This window comes from Canis lupus, chromosome 1 (genome assembly GCF_011100685.1).
Source record: "Canis lupus familiaris isolate Mischka breed German Shepherd chromosome 1, alternate assembly UU_Cfam_GSD_1.0, whole genome shotgun sequence".
NCBI lineage: Eukaryota > Metazoa > Chordata > Mammalia > Carnivora > Canidae > Canis > Canis lupus.
In genome coordinates, this window is record NC_049222.1 from 56234760 (window position 1) to 56256818 (window position 22059).

General features: G+C 53.6%; 1 long non-coding RNA gene across 1 annotated transcript; it reads right to left on the reverse strand.

The window, feature by feature from the left end:
* Positions 1-408: 408 nt before the first annotated feature.
* Positions 409-3434, reverse strand: LOC111090696. The gene is made up of 3 exons (XR_005353100.1): positions 3174-3434; positions 2588-2664; positions 409-1897 (listed from the first exon to the last, which is right to left on the reverse strand). It is a non-coding gene; the product is annotated as an uncharacterized LOC111090696 (long non-coding RNA).
* Between the last annotated feature and the right edge of the window lie 18625 nt (positions 3435-22059).

Here is a 22059-nt window from a genome sequence, read left to right on the forward strand (position 1 = left end):
CTGTGGGGTCCACCCTGTCTCCAGGCAGACGCTCTCACAACTAAATTGTAGGCCCCCCTCCCCCCTGCTTGCTGTGGGAGGAAGCCCACCCCCATGCTGGAATGTGGTCCAGAATCCATTTAACGGATTTAACAAAAACCCCAGGTATTAGGTTTCAGGCCAAAAGTAGCCCTAGTCATTTCTTCACTGGCAGGTATTTTTTTTTCTTAATTCAGGATTTAAACCCTTCCCAGGGACCACATAGGTCTATAAAAATATGAAAGCACAACTCCCTCCTCCCTCCTTCCCTCCTGTCTCCCTCCTTCGTCTTCCTTCCTTCCTTCCTTCCTTCCTTCCTTCCTTCCTTCCTTCCTTCCTTCCTCCCTCCCTCCTTCTTTCCTCCTTCCCTTCCTTTTCTTTTTCCTATCCTTTGTTTACACTTGCACAATTGGAGCTTCCCCCTCCCACACAAGAAATATTTGGGACAGACTGCTCTCCATCTGGAGTGCTCCATGTTGCAGGCAATAGTTCCCGCATCCGTAATTCCAGGGCCTGCATATCACCTGCGCAGGGGGAGCCGGAGCGTTGGGATCGGGGACTCGTGGACGTGGAGGCGCACTCGGGGGCTCCGGTTCCAGGACTTGCAGATGCAGAGGCGCACTTGGGGTGCTTGCAGGTGCGGAAGCCCACTGGAGGGGCTCGCAGGCGCGAAGGTGCACTCGGGGTAGCACACACTCTGGAGCAGCTGTTTGTAGACACATGGCCATTTTTCTGAGTTTGCAGTGGGGACTTTGGTCAACATTCCAGATAAGCATAAAATGTGTTTTCTCACTCACGTCGTCTGTGTGAGATACTGTCCCAAATGTAAGTGTAGACTAAAAAGTCTCTTCCTTAAAAAAGAAAGATTATCAAAATGTAACTCCATGACTCCAATAATAGGGCCAGAAATAAGACACCTGGGCACCTGACCCAGGGTAGCATCTCCAAAGACTAGGTAAAAGAAGACACCCCTAAAGATTATAAAAATACACATATCCAGATATATATGACCCGTGTGACTGATAGAATGATTGAGTGTGAAGATCTTAACCTAATAGCTTAAAAAGTGACCCGTGTCCATCAGTGAGCAGGAAAGTGAAGACCGGTCTTGGGTTAGATGTGACACCTTCTGTGCTCAGACTGTGACCTGCTTAAGTGACTGTTTCTGGACCTGCCACAGAAACACATCATAACCCACAGTTAGCACTGGAAAGATGCTCCTGATGATGCAGCAAAGCTGCTCAAATGGCAACGATGCCATTTCCCGAGGTGAAGCATTTATTGTTGGGAGTCAACGGTGCAGGCCTCCTGCGTGTCATCGTGGGTACAAGCTGCCCTGGAGTTGGGGCGTGGAGACCTCGCTTACCTCTCACTTCCCACGGCTTGTCAGCAACATAGCCCCGAGCTTTCTAGGAGACCGGACAAAATGCTCTTACATTCTTTTCCTCCTTCCAAATGGATCTCTATGACTGCCATTCACGGGACTGTCCTAATCCTTGCAAAGGCAACCATTATGCTCTCAGTTCTGGGCTCCCACACTTGAAACACCAACCAGGCAACGAGAGGAGGAAGAGCGTTGTCATAAGGCAAGGGCGTCAGGACAAGAAAGGTGCCTGGTGGGAAAACCTCTCTGTGGTCCCAGATGGAGAAGACCGTGCTGGATGACACTCCTGGCTTCCATCGCGAGAGGTTCTGTGCTGTCGATCTTGGCCTCCCGGTGACCCCGGCACGGAGGTCCCCCTGTAGCTGGCTGCCCTGCGTCCCCTCCATGACAGTGTGGCCTACCTGTTCCCACATCAGTGGTTCCAACAGGAGCTCTTTGGTGGCAGCTGCTTCTAGGCCTCAGATCTCGGATTGTGATCACGTTCCATTAAGGTCCCTGCAGAATAAATGGAGTAGGAAGTGCCAGTTTTATTTGCAAATAGGGAAAAAGTGAGTTACAAATGCTTGCACCAGTTCAAGATCCCTGCCATGGAGGCAGCAGCAGAGAGACCCCCATCAGCCTGCTTTCCTGGTCCTGAGCATGCCCATGCCTGCACCTCATACTTACCTGCCTTCCACACCTGCGTGAAGAGCAAGCATTCACTGGGAAAGCCATGGTTACGGGAAACCTCCCACACACCCCCATTTCTCTAGGGCTCTTTCTGTGGCAAGGAATGGAGACCCACCCCTGGAACCCTGGAGGTGAGAGGGGTTTCAGAACAAACTCAGTTCTCATGTTGTGTGAGCACAAGGAAAAAGCCTCTTGCACGGTGCAGCAGACCTGGGGATGCACTCAGGGGGTAAGGGTCGGTCCCCCACCCTCACGGATGCTTGCTGTTGCTCCCCTGCGCTCCTCTTCCCCAGGCTGCTGACCCCGGCGTGTCCAGCCTGCCCTCTGCTCAGAATCCCTGTTCTGGCTTGGATAAGCACCTGGTCAGCCCCAAGGCCTCCTCAAGCCCTGTGTCTCCTGCTAGAACGAGGCTACTGCCCCTGTCATTCGATGGTGCCCCCAGGACAGACGTCTGTCCACCATCCTGACTCATCGTCGCCCAAGCTGTCTGCAGGATTAACTGAGATGTGGACCTACCAAGTCGACTTGAGACCATTATACTTCTCCCCTAACTTGTAGAGGGGTGTCTTCTACTTCCTAAAATAGGCACATTCCTGAAATAAAAATGTGGACATCGTATTATATTCTCCAAGTCCTGTCCTAAATCTTCTGGAAGTTCAATAATCAAATAACAGAAATTCTTGGCCAATTGTTCAATTCCTTTCCTTAAAATGGAGATCAGTCTATGATCTCTGAAACATAGGGGGAGTGAAATCCATGCTCCAAGTTGGCAAACACAATTTTCTGGTGTCCATTGCGTATTTCCAAAGATAATGTTAGATTTCTAAGTTCAGAGGATGGGGCTGGTGGGATGGTGGTATTCCTGGCCTGCCCTGAGCAGACACGGTGCAGGTGATGGAGATGTGTGCCGGGGCCTCACGGAGAAGAGCCTGGCCCTGCTGGTGTCCAGACCCAACCAGCCCGGGTCAGGGCGGTCCAGCCATCGGGACCGACAGGGATGTTAGGAACATACTGCTCTGTCCCCAATGTGTCCCTGTGATGCTTCATAACTCGCCTGGGAACGGTGTGTGGCTAAAGCTGCCGACCGAGGGCTCCTACTCACCTCTGCTCTTCCAACCTGCAAACAAGTCTGACATTTTGAGGCTATACCTGGAAATGTGCACTGCTTTGCTGAATACATTGACCTCAATTCGCCACAACCAACGAGTGAGTCAGTTTTCTCATTTGTAAAACAGAGACAATACTGGTAATTATGGTCTCCCAGGTCAATTGTGGGGAGTGAATGGTTTGCTTTCGCATCGAGAGTTACACATTCACGTCCTAGGTAAGGGTTGGTGCTCAGAGCACAGAAGGCTCTCATTCGTTACCGCGTGAGCACTTTCACATTCATCTAGCTAGCTTTGTGTTGTGTTCTGATTCCATCCATGACAGATAAGGATCTTGACCCTCCCCCCCCATCTTGACCTCATAGGAGAGTGTCTGTCCTAGATGAGACGGCCGCAGGTGACAAGAGCGGGGCCTTCCAGTGTCCATTGCCTTCCTTAGTGATCACTAGGTCCTCACGGCCAGAGAAGCAGCCCAGAGATCACTGGGCAGCACCCAGGTCATCTCTCAGTAAACTGTCCTTGGATTCTCAACAAGTCTTTAAAACAGGAGGAAATCCGATCTTTGTTCCTTTTAATGAATAAAATGCCGTCGTGCTGGAGTGTCAGAGGTTGGGCTTGGAGGGAGACGAGGGTGTCAGGTGTGTGTGTGTGTGCATGTGTGTGCGCACAGGTGAACATCAAGGTGTTTCAAGACTGCCCAGACTGCACTTGAGAGCTGAGCTCTGAGGATCTCTGCTATGTAGAGTGGGGTCACAGGGCATCCCAAAGGCTTCCCTCATGAACATTCGCCCCTGGCGGCCGCTCTGTGTTCTGGCTAAGGTCCCTGCAACTGTGTAAGCCCAGGAGTGACCCCCATGAAAAGGAGTGGAAAAGAGTCTTCTGGGTGTGCAAGCCGTGTGGCCGATGGCTGATGGACAAGCTACCTGTCACCACGTGTGGGAAGAGGGGGAGCTCATGCAGCAGGCTGCCAGCTGTCCCCACACCATCCTGTCCCCAGCATCTCCTCTGGGATTCTAGCCCCGTTCCCTGTTCCCTGTGGGCTCCAACACAACAACCCTGGTCACCTGCTCATCTTCTCTGGGTTCCCCTTTGCCCTGGGGGCACAGACGCAGCCTGGGCAAGGACAGCAGGCAAGTAGGGGGCCCGAGGACCCACAGGGGGTGAGTGGCATCCTCCCAGAGTGGACCCTACTTGCAAAGGAGGCACGGTCCTGAGGACACAAAGAAGGTCCTCAGGGATCCGGGGTCCCAGTCTGAGCCTGTTGTCATGGTCAGAAGGCAGAGTCACGCTGGCCTCTGCCTGGGAGTGGGGGGTGGGGAGCTGCTAGATTTCTTAGGAGCTCTGTCTCTGACACCTTTGTTCTTGCTAAGGAGTCATTGCTTGAGTGATGCTTTTGCTGTTTTCCTGATGAAAGTAATAATGCAGCCTACACAGTGCTAGAGTGATTATTTTTTTAAAAAACCAGTTGCTTAGCTGGCTTTGCAGCAATGAACTACAAAGAAGAGTAGCCAGGCAGCTAGGTTCTGCTAGGATCAGGAGGGATGGGTAATTCATACTCGTGACAGCAAACACACGCAGGCGCCCAAGTCATAGAAAGAGTAACAAGTGTTTCTGTGTGCTGCATGTACAGGTGTAGGAACTGCACACGCAGACACATCTATCTACACTTCAGGCACACACACTTGTTACGGATGTCTGGGGTTTAATTGGGTACAGGCGTCAACTGGCAGCAGCTTTATCTACGCTGTTCATGGTCTACATCTTCTCAGAGGTAGCGAACCCAGGGCCAGGAGAAAGTGGGGAAGAAAAGGCTGTTTACGGGCTTGATGGGATTCTTAGGGGCAACGAGCTTAGCCCACTTCTGTGTGCTACCAGGGTGACCCCCTGGGCCAAGAGGTCACAGCCAGCTGGGCAGCGGACAAGGGTGATGTGCAGCTTGGAGAGGCCCCTCCATGGTGTGCGATGAAGCCAGATTGTAAAGGAAAGGGTTGAAGACTGGGAGCTGGGAGCCGGAGCCTCAGGCCAGTGCACTCTGCTGTAGGCTCCCCAGTCTGAGGGCCCAGTACTCATCTGGCTTGTGTGTCACCACAGAAGGGACAGACTGCTTTTGCCTCTGGAGAGTACGTGTATATGGCTTGTGTGCATGTGTACGTGTGTGCACATGTGTGGCATGCATACATGTGTGCATGCCTATGAATGTGTGTGTGCTTGAAACTCTAGGGTAACAAAAAAATGGAGACTAGTACACACACTAGATATAAATCTCCTCCTTATGGACTTTATGAGGTAAGCACCTGAACACATGGACATGGTTGTTTTTATAAAACTATTCCTTATACCAATTTTATTAATCCTTAATCATCATTTAAAAGTTTTTGGTGAATAGCCCTTATCTGTATAAAGTGAAGTTTATAGATTTGTGTAACATTTGCTCATAAAGTGGGAAAATATATATATGTTTGAGCATCAGGAGGACTGTGGTGACCCAGCAGAGGGTGTTGGTCATACCTGCCAACTACTACGCTTTACAACGTGCAAGAAGGACATCTTGGCAAATATTTTTGTAACCCTTGTTTTTAAAAAAAAACAAAACAAAACAGAGAAGTGTTTGTTGTTACTATAGCAACTTGGAGCAAAGGCGCAAAGACGGCAGCGCCCTCGCGCTGCGCCAGCCCTGAGCCTGCTTTCGTGGCTGACGACGCCGGGGTGTCCCTCGCTGCAGGTGCCCTGCGACGGTGCCCCCGGCTAGCAGGTGACTCTGGCCCACAGGCCGCCACCAGCACTGTCACACTGCTCGCCCCCTCTTGCCCCCTCGCCCCCTCGCCCCGACCCCACCCTCTCCTGCGGCCCTGGCACGATCTGCTCCTGCTGCTGCTGCTTCTGCAGGTTTCGGCAGAGTGGATTTCTTTCCATCGTGTTTTGGCATCTGTTTGAATTCCAGATTCTAAAGTTTCCAAGTCCTTACATGTAAAACAAATAAAATAGTGAGCTCTCTGTACACGCACACACACACACACCCTGAGCTCGCTCCAGCCTGGGCGAGGACAGCCACAAGCCTGTCAAGTGATTTCAGCCTGTTGGCTCTTGCTTTGGGGAGACGAGTCTTCCAGATGCACATCTTGCAAGGCCTCCGTTCCTGTCCTCCCCACACCCCATTCCAGCAAACACTGGCCGGTGTAGGCACGTGAGAAGGTGCTGGGCCTTGGGACAGGTGGGGGTGATGCGCTAAGCCCTGCGCTTTGCCCCTGCAGCCTGGGGGGCTCCGGGAGGAGACAGGATGTGCCAGAGCATTGTCCTGTGTCCCTGGGTGCTGCTGGTCCCGGTGATGCTGCCCAGAGTGGAGGCCTGCGGGGCCTCTGCCCCCCGTGAACCGGCACGGGGGACCCAAGATGTCCTGTTCTCCAGTAGTGACGCTGAGTGAAGAAGACCAGTAGGCGTCCACCTGAGAGTTTCCCGTCCAAATCATTCCGAGTTGCTCTGACGGTTCGGGAGGGTCCTGGCCACCTGGCGAGGTTGCAGAGGCCTGAATGTGTTTGGCCACCAAGCCCATCTGCTTCTTCCTCACCGCTTACGTCCACCCGTCTGCGCAGCAAGGCCCTGGTGCGCTGCTCACGATCCTTCTTCGGGGTTCAGACAAGCAGGTTCATGGACTTCACAGGCCAGCTGCCCGAGCAGCTGTCAGCTCAGGAGGGAGCCCGAGGAGGAACTTGGGGCCCGTGTGCACAGCTACAAGGAAAGCATGAGAAAGAACCTTGGAAATCCAGCCAAGCCTGTGCTGCCTGGCAGAGGCGTTCCCGAGCACTCAGGCCTCGGCGCCAGGGCAGAGTCTCCTCTTCCTCAGGAACTTGGCCCAACCCCGTTCACTGTTGAATTTCACCTGCTGCTTTGGCTCCTTGATCCCATTTAAAGCTCTGCTGCCTCCATCCCGTAAGCACGCGCTGAGATCCGCACACACAAGGTGATGTGGTCGTGGTCCAGCCGCTAACGAGGCGGCAGGGATTGGACGTAGGTTTGTGTGACCCCAAGTGTGTGCTTGCCACACTCCACTCTGCCCTGTGGGGCTTTGGTAAGCATCGCAGAGCTGGAACTGGATGGAAATTCAAGATTTCGTCCAGTGCTGTGATGTTGGGACAAGGCCTAGCAGCTGGGGACCTGCAGATCATCTTTTATTATAATTTTTCCACTTCCGAAAGCATCAATGAACCCAGCACTCCACTTTCATAGATGTTTGCAGTCCCAGTTTTACCTAATTTTGGCCATTTGTTAGACTCCCATCTGCGAGGACCACTGGTGCCCCGTAGAAGCCTACGTGCTGTGGGAATGTCCCGCGAGGAATCCACGGGCACCGTGGATGCTGGAGATGAAGCTTGGGAGACTGAGGAGTGGGATTTTTGTTGTAATTATTTTTACTTGATTTAAAGTTGAATTCAAGTAGCCACAGGGGTGGGGCTCCCGGTTCTGTACTGGGAAATAACTATTGACAGGGCTGTTTCCAAACATTTAAACGAATCACCGCATCCGTGTTTTCACGAACTACCCATTGGAAGAATTTACAGGATACAGACTCGGAACTGTGTCTAAAGCCTCAGGGGGCGCAGGTGCCGACCCACGTGAGAACGGGGAGAGTCCGAGGAACGGTGTGAAGCGACCCCACTGTTGCTCTGGGGCCCCGAGCCAGCATCTGGGCTCCATGTGCTGGCGGGGGCGCAGATCCCCGAACCGCGTGAGCATCTGTCACCTGGGACCGGGTCGGGAGCCCTCCCTCCGGCGCTGCTCTCATCTCCCCCGGGGCCGTGTTCCCACCGAGGCCTGCTCCTCCGGGCCCTGCTGGATTCTCCCCCGCGGTGCACAAGGCGGCAGCAGGGGTGGGCACGCGACGTGAGCTGGTTCGACAGGCCGGCCCAAGAGCTTCCCAAACTGCCTGCACCCAAGAATGCCTGGGCAGGTGGGCACCTCTGCATGGTCCCAAGGTCCCGACCCTGCGGGCCTGGTGTGGTTCTGGGTCCTACCACCTGGGCCCCGGCCCCAGCCACCTGGACTAACAGGTGCTGGGGCCACGTTCTCCACCCTCGTGTCCACTGAAAACCACCCAGGGAGCTTCCCCGTGGCTGAGAGCCCTGGGGAGCCTGGGTGTGTGACGGATTTATGTGTCAGCATCTACTGTATTAGAAGTTAAAACAGGGCAGCCCGGGTGGCTCAGCAGTTTAGCGCCGCCTTCAGCCCAGGGCCTGATCCTGGAGACCCGGGATCGAGTCCCATGTCGGGCTCCCTGCATGGAGCCTGCTTCTGTCTCTGCCTCTCTCTCTCTCTGTGTCTCATGAATAAATAAATAAAATATTTAAAAAAGAAGTTAAAACAAATTTATTCATATGTATTTCAATTCAATTAAAAATAATAAATGCATATGTGTTACTATTTACGGTAGCATAAATAGTAAATAGTTTTTATTAAAGCTAGCTATGTTTTCCAAAAGAGAAAGGAATTAGTGAGAAGAGGGGCATTAGTGCACATTTGTGTAAATCTCTGGCTTCACAGAGGGGCAGCCCGGCTCTCATGTCACTTCTGCGCCCCGTCTGTCCTGGCTCGCCCTCTGCGGCACATGGGGAGAGGTCTGGCCCGTGCACAGGCCCGTGAACATGCTCACATACACACACGTGTGTAGGGGGAGGCAGGAGGGATCTTTTCAGATTATTACAAGTGTTCTTCTTTTAATCCACACAAAAACTTGACAAGTTGTGGTTTCTTCAAGACGAATGGAAATGTTGAATCTGAAACCTCATCAGTGAACTTTTCACGCTCCCTCACACTGGAAATCACTGGTGGGTCTCATACTCTGACTGGATCTTCTATCCACCTCCAATTTCCCAATGTCATGCATTAGTCATTGGAAGATATTGGTTTACCAAGATGGTTTACTGGCTTTTCTACATGTTGGCACTTTGGAGGGACCAGATTGAAATGGCCATGGCCAGACCACGTGGAGACGTAGGGCTGAGCCTGCAGCAGCCAGTCGACAGGGAGCAGCCCTGGGAGCCACCTGCTGCAGGAAGCCAGATCCCCACCTCCAGGGCCAATCCTGGGGGTCAAATGGCAGCCCCAAGAATGATCGCCCCCACACAACTGGGCTCCATGAAGGACAGCAGCTCTCATTTCTGCCCCCGTCTTTCCAACTTAGGAGCGACCAAAAAAAGCCAGACGTGTCCCGATGGACCACATGGGACTCCCATTCCTGGTAACCTCACAGGATCCCCAGCCCAGGCCTCCCCAGAGCACACCTGGGCCTTCCTGCTCTCCACTGCAAAGCTCCCCTCCTCCACCTGCCCTGAGTCCCCTCCAAATCCACGTGCTGATGGCTGACCCCCTGGCAATAGCAAGCTCAGAATAAATACGCTTGTCCCTCTCAGCTGGGTGGTCTGCAATTATTTCCACTTTCAGGTTATGCTTTCCAGAAAAAACACATTTGTTTATTGCTACCCATGTCACCAGGAAGTCTTTAAATATTGTGACACTCCCAAGTTCACAATGTTGGATCAAAGTGTTTCAAAATCTTAATTTTTACCTGAAATCTCCAATCTAATCATCAGCAACCAATACTATGAGTTCTTTTCCTTGGAGTGACGGCCAGCTCTCAAGTTGAACAATGTAACCTGCCTCTCAGGTGCTTGTCAGGTAAAAACTCTGTCCATTAAAAGAAACAAACAAACAAACCAAGGTGGGCAGTTCAGCTCTTGTCTCCAAGGGTGGGTGGGAAGCTGGCCCTGAAGTCGGTGGTCATCCTGACGTGTGGCTTCAGGAAGGACATTCTTAAGTGGAACTGATTTTGTGTTTCCGCGGGGCCACGCGGGCCACGCGCACCTGCGGTGGTCAGCGTGTCGACCTTCCAGCACACTTGTGTGTGGCTGGAGGGTGTCCCTGTAACCCAGACACAAATGCTGTCACAAGGATCCCTGGGAATTTCCTTGTGGATCGATGCGGAAAGCCACATCCGTAAGGCTCTTTATAAGGCGAGACTGTTGTAAGCTGGTAGACAACTGCTTTCCAGGAGGCGAATTCACTGACAGTGATGTTTTGATGATTGCGGGTCCCACCTCGGGTTCACCCGCCCAGGGCTTCTGGGCCTCACATGGGAGCACCTGTTCCCGCAGACAGACGTGGGGAAGGTCCCCCGTGCTCTGCCCTCAATGGCCATTCCAGGCTCCTCCCTCAGTAGCTGATGTGTCCCCACAGTGCTCCAGGGGCTGCTTCCCTGGATAGTGGGACCTGGGCCCGGGGGCCTCTCTGATGACCACCAGCAAGGTCCCCTCCCACCCCCTCTGGAGCTCTGCTGCCTGGGGCTCCGATTCTAGCATCTTTAACGTGATGACTAAGGAAGCAGCCGGCAAACCCAGAAATGGAAGAGTCCACACGTAGTATCAAGAATAATTTCATTTTTCCAAATTCATTACCCTTCCCTCACTATCTACATTGGTTTCAAGTATCCAGAGAGTCTAGTAAATAAATGGTTTTATATGACTGAATATTCTAGAAATTGCTATCTATCGAGAGAGAGCTAAGTCTGCTTTTCTCCCATTGACCTGATGACCAGGCTACCGAGTCGTCCTCGAAACAACCACCGAATTTCACAAGTGTGTCAATTTCACTCACACTCAGAAAAGCACAATGTCCAAAATGCTGGATATTTCCCAGAACAAATCATAGCTTTACGTCCCGTGGTTCACAATATCCTGACATATCCAGGACTTGCCATCAGTGTCCAAGAACCCGGCTCACTGACGGGTGTGAATTTTGTGTGGGCCTAGTGGGGCGTCCTCACCAATGCAGGGTATGTCACCTACTATTCCAGGGACCGGGTCACAGTAGCAATATTACGTACAGCCTGTAGATTGAATCGGACTTCAAATCCTAACAACGAAGATAGGCTTGTAATAGAAGTCCTGGCAGGACGTGAATGGCATTTAAAGGCAATTGAGGGTTTTTTTTTTCCTTCCAAAGCTAATAATGAATTTCAAGTCTACAAACTGGCCTTTTTATTGACACTGTTTTTTATTTAACACGTGAGACCAATCTCTACGCAATTGCCTCCTTCACTGGTCCTGGGAGCCATTAAATCTGCAGCCTGGGTTTTTAATCTTAGCCATTAATGTTTACAATTCAGCATGGACCCTATGTATGTAATATTCGTTGGACCTGTAATTTCTTAGGTATGTAAAACACAAGAGAATGGGGGAAAAATGAACCAGAGAATGCTCTTGAAATTTAGATACAGATCCCTCATTTCCAAATTAACAGACACTAGGTAAACGGGCGACATCTATGCGCCGTGGCAGGTGGCACAACACTGACTAAGCCGCGCACTCAGCGGTGTCCAGGGCCCCCCCTGCCCTGCCGCCCACAGGTCATTCCGTGCGCTGCTTTTGGAAAGCTGGTCATCCACCCCTACAAGGATGGTGAACTACCTGACTCTCCAGGATCCTGGGCCTGTGGTAGGAGAACCCCCTTCCTCAGTTGGAGCGGACGGGAGGGAACTGGGGCAGGTGCATGGCTCTTCCTCAGGCAGGAGGCTGCCTCTCAAGGGGTTTGGGCACGACTGACCTAGAATAGCAGACAGAACTCGTTTGATTAGACTCTCATTGGAGGCACAACAGGAAGAGACACCGAGGGGGTCACCCTTTCCTTAGTGACTCACCAGCCTTGGGTGCAGGAGGAGGATCCCGTTGAGGGTGTGCCGCAGGGCAGGCAGGCTGGCAGGGCGAAGGTGCTTCACCCACTGCTTCCTGACCCCGGTGGTCGGCGGAAGGGGTCCTGTCCCTGCTTCCCTGGGAGCCTGAGGCCGGGTCCTGTCCCAGAGGAGGGTCCCTAGCATCCCCGCCCCACGCAGACCACAGCTATGGAGCCGCTATGGGAACACAAGGACATCATCCAGAAGATGGGACACAGGCACAAGTGTGTGACATGGAGACAGGAAACGAGTGAGAGCAGCTGGGATGAGGATGAGAGGGAGACAAGACGAGGCCCCACTTCCCTGAGGACTCCCTCCAACCACGGCCTCTGACATCCCCTGCCTGAGAAGATGCATCATCAAGAGGCTGCAAATGACGAATTGTCCCATTGAAAGAGTCTGCCCATGGAACCTGCAACAGAGTCTTCCCATGACGGCGGAGGTGGTCCCCTTATCGGAGCCTCCCCAGCCCCTGGAAGACGAAGCAGAGTCGAGCCCCTTCACCTCCCAGATGAAGTCCTCTGCTGGGCCCTGGTCCTGCCCGGGGAGGGGGACGTCTGCACATCACCCCCCTCATGTGGCCCTGGCCCTGTCTCCTTGTCTGTGTGGCACAGGTTTCTATCCCTGCTGTCAGTACAAGCAGCCCCGTTACTGTGACTGCTTGTGTGTCGCCCGAGGTCACCTTGGGTGGAAGCTTGCACCCCTGGCTGAGTGAGATGGGGGAAGGTTCTAGTTCATTCCCAGTTTGGAGGTATTTTCCATCCAGAAGGGAGCATGGGGAGCTCCCTGCACCGAGAGACCTGTGTCCACATTTCTGATTTTCTGGAAAGCATTTGTTCTAAAGGAATAGGCTGTACTTCTGACACTGGGTGGTTGACACACGAGTGAATGTGAATGCTGTACGGGCGCAGCATAAACCTACTTCTCTGTAACTTTGCTGAGACGGTGACCCCTGGCTCGGTCCCCACGTCCCTCTCGTCTGGCCGGGGGACTAACAGAGCTTCGGGAATGCTGACAAACTGCACGCGTCAACAGCAGGGCCAGCATAGGGGGTGGCTTCTGGACGAATGAGCGGTCGCCCCGTGCAGTCCCCACAGCCTCGGCTGGGAGGACCAGCCTGTGCCCATCCTTGCCACCCTCGAGCCAGGTCCTCATCTGAGCCCCGGCCCTCAATTCCAGGAGTTTCTCGGGGCTCCGGCCCTCTCACAGGCTGGGATGTCCTGCTCGGCAGGCCTGAGGGGCGGCCGTTCCCGACGTAGAAACAGCAGCTCGCAGGCTCAGGGTGGTTTGTGCTGCTAGAAAAAGCCAGTCAAGCTTGAAAACAAAAGCGTGCCTGTTGCCCGCGCGCCAAGCTCGAACAATACCGGCTCCGGGGCTGAGTAGACTCCAGGCCCTTCAAAGCTGCAAGGCTTTGAGCTGAAACGCATGACTCATGAAAGGATCACACGAACCCAGTTCACACAAAAAAGCCCAAACCACGAGGCAGCTGGTGGTGAGACTCCCCTGCGTGAGAAACCTCCTGCCAGAGCTTCCTCTGGGATGTTCAAGGCGACTCCCCGGGTTGTGAGTCATTAGAAATAACCCCTGGATTGGCAAGAACACTTAAAAAAAATACACAATTGGAAGTGAACGGGGTTTGTATCGCTCCTCCGTGGGTTGAATGCAAGGTGTCACCCACTGCTCTCCATCAAGCGGGCCACACGTCGAGGGGTGGCGGGCACAGCTGCCGAGAGATGCCATCCAGCACCCAGTGGGGCAGCCGGATCCCACCTGCAGCCCCGCGGCCTCGGGCAGGGCTCCCTGCCGCCAGGCAGAGCCAGTCCGGGAGGTGGGAGACTTTGAACTCCAGACCTGAGGCTGCAGTTCGTGCGCCCCGGGCGCCTGGACACAGGACGCACCCCTTTGTTCTTTGTGCGTTGCTAGGGCGAATGGGATCTCAGCGTGCATTCCTAGTGCAAGCACACACCAGCGGTGCAGGCAATGCTTAGAAGAAGGACTCGGCCCTCGTGGGGGAGCCGGCGCTTCCTGCCTCCGGTGACCAGCTCGTCCAGCGGAGGAAACCTGAGATCCAGGTTGTCCCCTGTGACAGCGGCCGAACCCACAGCCGGGCACCTACGAAGTCGGCGTTATGTCCCGGGGAAACAGGAGCCCTGCTGCGGAGCTGATCATTCTCACGCACAAACAGAACAGTCTCTCGGACGCCCTCAGTCCTGTGTGCGGGTACGACGGATGCTAACGTGCGGGAGTGTACACGGCAGCCTGAGAGCGGAACAGGTGCGTGTCGAATGTGCCCGCAGTTGTATCACGAGCCCGGAGCCGAGCGTGTAGAGCGAGGCGGGTACGCTGACATCTTTCTGAGTGAACGTAAGGACAATACGGCATTCCTCGCGATGAGGTCTGTTGGTAGAAACTAAGATTTTATCTTCACTCGTGGCAAAGAAATGTCACCTGAGGGGCCTAATGGTCTACTGAATTTGGAAGTGTCCCCGGGGAAAATGATCGATCCCTGGACTATCGGTGCCCGTCTGAAAAGCAAGGATCCTCTGGCACGTACTGACTCGGGTCAGTTTTTGATTCCTTCACCTATCAAGACAGTAGACGAGATTCAAACAAAAACTGCCTCGATTACAGAGGTCAGAGCTGTAACGTTCAGAGATCAAGACCCCGGTGCCCGAAAGACTGGTCTGTTTCCTACCCACTGGTCCGTGAAGGCTCTTTGGGGGTGTCCTGCATTGTTTACGTTACATGTTGGATTCATGACGAGCTCCGCGTTGATTTGTATCCCCCTAAATGGCTCTCGGAGGAAGGGGAGGTCCTGGCCGCCCAGGGCAGGTGGAGGGAGGGGGGCAGGAGGTGAAGCGGCTCTCACCTGGCGCGCTCCTGGGCAAGGTCAGGAAGTAACCTCTGGGGCCAGCTTTATTCAGCGCCCCGCACCCCTGCGGGAGTCGGTGCATTCAAAGATGCCCCAGGACTGGCTGGAGCCGTCCTCACGGAAAGGCGAGATCACCGTTAGCCGCCGGCCCCACGGGCTCTCGCCGGGACCCCGACAGCTGAACGCATGGATCAGACCCCAGAGGCTCCGGGGCTCCCGGCATGCGACAGAGGGCCCCAGGGACGTAGGGCCCGCAGCCCTGCCTGCCGTCAGTGGGTGGACTCCCTGTCCCCTCAGAGGCTGGCACACCTGCTCGTCCACAGTCACGCCAGCAAATATCACAAATACAGTTCATTGAGTATATTTTGTGTTAAAAATATAAAGCTTGAGCAACATTTTTCTGTTTGGGAAATAGATCGAGGAAGCAGCAAATAGAAACAGAAATTTGTGTGCGGGGCAAAGGTCATGAATCTCTAAACGACTGATGGGTTGGAACCTCAGTGCAGTTACAGGCAAGCCTCACACGGTCTGGGGCTTGGGGTAGAAATAATCATTAGCTTTATCTCTGAAAGAGCTCAAACAAACCCACTTGGAAGTCTGGCCGGCTCAGAGGCGAGGGAGTACTTGAGACGGCAGCGGCTGCTGGTGTTTGCTGACTGTCAGCCGCCCGCCTGGGGCTGTCTGCGGCCGATGCCCCCACGGTCTCTGTTGTTCTCCAGCCCCACTGACTTTGTCTCGGGGACAGGGACAGCGGAGAGGCCCTGTGCCTGGCCCTGCCCTGCCCTTCAGAGCTTCTTTGATAAGAGGCTGCTCTGCCCTGTGTGGTGACCTTGGGAGGGGTGGTTATTGACTTGCTGGGGAAGGAGTTTAAAATGGTTTTCTCCTTAGACTAAGTTCTGTAAAGAAAAGAATGCCCAGATACCGCCTTGCAGAATGGAGCTGTCTCGTTACCACTCGGGTTCTAAACCTGCCTAATTATTTATTGAGTTACTACAAGTGTTTGTACATAGTTTCATTATCTTATCATTCACGTGTTCCATAAGCACAGACTGAGCATCTGCCACAGGCCAGGTGTGTGCTGGATGGGGCAGGTGTGTGCTGGGTGGGGCAGGTGTGTTCTGAGTGGGACAGGTATGTGGTGGGGAGGATGTGTGTGCTGGGTGGGGCAAGTGTGTGCTGGGTGGGGCAGGTGTGTGCTGGGTGGGGCAGGTGTGTGCTGGGTGGAGCAAGTGTGTGCTGGGTGGGGCAGGTGTACACTGGGTGGGGCAGGTGTGTGGTGGGGAGCAGGTGTGTGCTAGGTGGGATAGGTGCCTGCTGGATGGGACAGGTGTGTGCTAGGGGGCAGGTGTGTTGCTGAGGATATGCCTCCACCCACAAAGAGTTTGCATTCTCACAGTGATACTGATGCTGCAGGACAGTGGAGGTCCCAGGTGCGCAGCTCTGCAGGTATGGATGGGGCCCTCCTGCCATGCTGGAGCCTGGCCACTCCACTTCCCTATTCGCAGGTGCCTGTGTCCTATTCCCCACCCAGAAGCCTCCCAGGACAGGAGGTTTGGCCACGTCTGGTGGATTCAGCTAGCATAGCACATTGTGCTTTGCAGGGTAAATGACTTAAACGGATAAACAAATGGGTTAAATGACATCCAGCTGTAAAGATGTACCTGCTTTTGCGTTTTTGTTTCTGAGTGAAAGGAGAAGCCCAAATGATGAGTCTTATGTCACCCGTTGTAGAGGTGAGGAAGCGGACTCCTGCAAACATCTTCGGGTGTCGGTAAGAAATCGTGATGACAGGACCAGCGCTTCTGCAGTGCCCTTGTTTGTAAAGCTCACCAAGTGGGGCGAGAGGAGAGCAAAGCTGTGCATCCTGGCTCCTGGAGGACATGTGCCCAAGAGGGGCACCTGCCCGGGCAGGGTAAGTCGGGTGCCTGCTGTCCCCCAACACTGAGGGAGTTGGGCTTTTTCCCTCCCAGGACCTGCCCCACCCACCTAATAACACAGCCACATGCTCTGTATGGCTCAGGGGCTTTCTCAGGATGAGCACTGGACTTATGAGTGAGGAACACTTAGGAACAGAGGTTAGGAAGCCCCCTGGGCTGGATCCCAGTCCTGGCCGTTGAGGGAAAGAACCTCAACCAGTACTTGGCAGTGCTTGGCCGCTTTAAAGCCTCTAACGGGTCATAGTTTCATTCAATAAACACTCCTGAGTATCTTCCGGCACCCCAGCGGGGAGGGAGGCCAGCAGGTCAGCAGCTGGTGGACAGAGAGGGGCCCTGCCTGCCGCAGTTGCACCCTGATCCCAGAGAAGCTCGTCCCTTTGGCCCTTGGGCAGGATGAAAACAGACTCTTTTAGAGGCAAAACATGTGTGAGTCGAGAAACAAGTACCTCTCGGCAACACGTATTTTGGGGGTTTCCAAGTTCAGCGCAGAAGGGTAATAAAATGGTAGATCTGTTTGCCCGATGCAGGGCGCTGGCGAGCATCCACGGAGCGAGTCTCTGATTTGCTCAAGAGTTCCAAACGCAGCAGGAACCGGAGGATCTGCCCTTTCTGTCCTCCTGGTCCCAGGGCCCAGACCTGGGTGACTGGGCACTCAGGACTCTTGGGCACCGGGCGAGGCAGGTCTTCACCCGCCCGGATCTGGCTGCACAGCCCACCTCCTCCTGGGCCTCTGACAGCCCAACAGCTTACCTGGGACACAGGCTTCGCTCAGGAGTTCCTGACCCGAGCAGCCGTGGAGTCACCCCTGGGAAAGCTGCGGAGGCCGGGCCTGCTTCTGGCAAAAGACCTTTTGCTGAAAGAAATGTCCGCCTCCTTTAGCTCCTGGGATACCTGATTGCTCTGAACCATCATAAAGGACTGAAACTGCTGCCAATAAATATTCTTGAACGCAGATGCCCAAATTGGCAGTGCTGCAGAAAAGACCTTTTCTGATTTTATTTGTCTCCTCTCATCACCTTAAGAATCGTTATAGCTTTATTTCTAACATACCAGGAGCCCAATTTTTAAATGGTCGGATCAAAAGTCAACGTTTTATGGGAAGAAGTTGTTGATATACGTATTAAGTGAAAAGCTTCACCATGCAGGGTCTCCTTTGCAAGCTCACATGCTCCAGCAACGGCGTCCTAGCTACACAAGCTGTCAGCTGCACGCCGTCCCCGGACAGTGACCAGCCTCCCGCAGGGCTGAGGCTGCAAACCTCCTTTCTGCACTCTGGAACCGCTTTTCTGCTGGAAGAAGAGTGGATTTTGTTACAGACCCAGGGAAAACCCAGAGCAGAAGCAATAGGAGACAATGACATTTTTAAAGTCATATGTAAAGTCATTGAATTATATCTCCTCCCAAAGTGTTTTTTGGGCTAACACATGGTTATCTGTATGCTCACATGTCACAGGTTTATGGGCAATGTGGAGCTCTTCTTATATTTTCCAAGGACATATATGTATGGATACGTAAGAGATTTACTGTAGAACTTGGCTCACGGTTGTTCAGACGGAGAAGTGCCATCATCTGCCCTCTGCCACTGGTGAGGTTGAGTCTGAGACCCGGGGGCCTGAGGACAGAGCGTAGGAGGGGTACACAGCGTAAGTCCTGGTCTGAGTCAGGAGGCCAGAGAATCAGAGCACTGGTGTCTGCGGACGGGAGAAGTGGACGCCTCAGCTCCAGCAGAGAATTTGCCCCTCCTCTGCCTTTTGCTCTATTCAGGCCCGCCCAGGGTTGGATGAGGTCCATGGACACGGATGCCGACCCTCTTCCTTACTCAGTCGACTCGTGCCAGGGCTAATCTCTTCCAGAAACATCCTCACAAAGACACCTGATCTTTAACTGGCCATCCGGGCATCCTTTGGCTCATTCAGGTCGATGCAGAATTACCCATCACAATTCCATCCTGGTACTTTATTGACTTTCAATATTGGTGATTAAAAAAAAAATGTGATTTCATCTAAAAAGTCTGAAATGTACAACCAGCAGGAATGTTGAAAGCCTTTCCGTTCCTGCAGCCAGGCTGCAGGTAGTGGAGTGCAGCCCGCTGGGCTGGCCAAGAGGGTGAGGCTCCCCGTCCCCCTATCCCTGGGGCTGATACATGTCTGCTGTGGCCCCTGTCTCAGGGGGTCATGGGGGGTTGGCTCAGACCGTTGAATTCTCACCCAGTCTCATCAGGTTGGGACTCTATCTTACAATAATTTGACACATTTAAAATTACTCCTCTGTTCTAAACAAGATTAACAGTTAATAACCTCTTGCTGATGCCCTTATTTTGTCTGATATTTCGATTTCTCTCTAATACTTTCTCCAGAATTTCTTGCCCTGAACAGCCACATCAAATAGCATTGATGCTGTTTGCCCACTAATTCTGTTTAGGTCGAGTGATGTCCCTTGGACCAAACTGCTCATCACTCACCTTGGCCCAATGCTCACTGGACCAAGCAGGTTCTCTCCAGAGCTTCTGCCCTGAGAAGCACAGGACAGATGTCAGCGGGTGGAGCAGGTGTTAGGTCTTGTGCAGAGGGGGCTGCCAATGCAGTTACAGGACGAGGGGAGACGGGAGCAGAAAGTGGGGAGCATGCCACCCAGCAGGGGAGTGGCCTCCGTTCCCTGCCCCATGCCTGTGGGGCTGGTGCTTCTGTCCTAGTTTTTCACCACCACCGAGGTAAGTGTCCATCACCCGGACTGACAGCCTCTCTCCTTCCCCTCCACTTTGGATGGGCCTTCACTCCAACAGGCTACACAGATGGCAGGACCTGGCTCTTGGGACCAGTGCAGAGCCAACCCAGCCCTTGCCAGCGTCTCCCCCACTCCAGCTGGACGACTCTGCAGCTCCAGCACCCCCAAACACCCCCAGCCTGGAAGACCCATCAGCAAGGGGGCCCAGGCGTGTCACCTGTCCTCTGAGCATGTGCTGGGGCGAGCTGGAGCCCGAGGAAACGGGGTGTCAGCAGGAGCTGGTGCCAGTGCAGCCAGTTACCCAGGACTCTGTGCCTCATCTCCACCCACACAGCACGGCTGAAAATTGCTACAAGTGGCCTCAAGCTCAGGGTGGCTTCCCTGCCCATGCACCCATGCCCCCATCCGTAACGATCATCTGTTTTCCACCCACGTAGATATGGCCCATTTCATCTTCTTACATGTGATGCAAAACTGTCCTTCACAAGAAATCTCATTTCATTGTTTCTACTTATAATAAAAAATACTAAGTCAGTCCATGTTCTTAGGGACGTTTATAAAAACACATTTAGGTCTCTACTAGGAAGGGCATATGGCTCTAGTTTACAGATAGTAAAACTCCAAAAAGAGGGAAAGCTTTTGAATAAAGTAACTACTTTTCCTTCCGGGGTCTGAGGAGCTCTGCCGGGAAGTGTGAACGTGGCACCGACCTTTGCGGGTCGGCACGTGGTAGTGTCACATCACTGGGGGAGCAGGTTCTCTTGTCTGGAACAGCGCAGGTGATGGGCGAGGGGTGTGCTCTCTCCCTGCTCGCCCTGAGCATCTGGACCATGGCCGGGATGGGCCTTGGGGCCACGGTGAAGTTGCTGCCACCCAGTGCCACACCCGGGATGAGTGCAGGGGAGGCTGGGGAGGAGGGGAGTCACCCCACAGCCCCCGGGAGGTGCAGGGGGAGGCGTGGTGGCTGGGGGCTTGGGGGCACTTCGGAGCGGCTGCACCCTCATGGCACAAGGTATTTCAAACACAGAGTTAATGTCTTCTAACATAAAAAGTTAAGGGTGAATTTACTCACATCACCCTACAATCGTGAGTCTGATCTCAACTCAAAAAAATCTCACCTTCAGAAAATCAAGCATCCTTTTTAAAACTCTCCTTTTCTGTCTTGGTCAAGGAACCCTGCGCTGGGGAAGCAATACGTGCGACCACACGTGCTGGGTCGCGGGGCCCAGCTCAGCAGCTCCCGTTTCCCGCCCTGATGCAGCCTGGACTGGCCAGCGTCCTGCTGAACAAACTGTAGGAGAAAAAGGCTAATTGATCCCCGGAGGGAGACATATGGTGCTTTCAGGATCTTTGACTTTTAAAATATTTGTTTAGAGCAAACATTTGCAGGCCCGTGAAGGGCTATTCCCTGATTCCTCTCGACCTTCAGTGACCTCCCTCCCAGGGCACATTACTTCCTCCCCAAGGGATGATTACACTCAAGAAGATTTTACTTATTCCTCGGGAGTCTGTTGGAGTTCACACATGTCTTAAAAATCAACCCCGGGCCCAGAGCATCCGTGCCCGCCCTGTGAGCACCACTGTTCTGCAGGCCACGTGGGCCCGTGCACCGATGGTCACAGGTGGGGGGCAATTCCTCTCCCACCGCTGACACTAACACCTTGTAGCCCCAAAAACCGACCCTCACACTTCCCTGTGTTTGTAGGTGCGGGCTTATAAGCTCCTCCCAAGAGTCCTCAGGGGCGAGCAAAGCACACACAACACAAGGTATTTCAAACACGAAGCACGTGTAATGCCCAGCACGTGCATGTAACCCGCATTTCCGTGCAACCCCCAAGTGTGTCCCATGAGGTGTAAGGTAAAAATAAAGGCCTCTTAAGAAATGTCTTGAGCAAATGATCGTGCATGGTGTGGCTCATCCGTTTCCTCACACTGGAAGGTGTTTCAGGTACACACAAGGCTGGACGGCAGACGCAGGAGAAAGAAATAGCCCTGAGGCCGAGCGCTCGCAGCTTCCCATGCAACGCAGGTGCCTGTCGCTAATGCTGAGTCGTGCCCGTGTCGTCTGCACCCTGCGCTCCTGTCTTTGGTGCTCACCATCCCAGGCTTCGGGCCCCGTGAAGGTCCATCTCTCGTTGCACACGACGGGGAGGCGGGTGAGGCTGCAGGCGGCAGCTCTGGGTCTCTCAGCCCCGTGTGAAGAGCCCTGGGGCCTCCAGGACCCCCGACCACAGGGAATGCCCCACGCGAGGGTGAGATCGCCCCTGGGATGAAGCTGCTTGACGGGTGCCAGTGCTTATGTTTTAGGGGAACATGGTCCCCACAGAGCAAAGTCTCCTCTCTCTGAGCCACTGTGTCATTCGGAGGCGTCTGCCGTCATTGAAAACAAAACCTGATATATAAACTCTCATTTATTTGAATCTCTTGCTCCAAAAGTCATATTTGTTTAGTCTCAGAAAGCTAGAACTTCCCAGTGGCTTCCTAATCCCCCTTCTCAGCTCTAGAAACATGCTTCTTTCTTCTGTGGATGGACTCTGAGGGATCCAGAATCCTCCATCGTCTGGACAGGATGACGGGTCCTCTGAGACCAGCTCCAAGGACAGGAACACGTTTTTATTGTCCAGATGCTG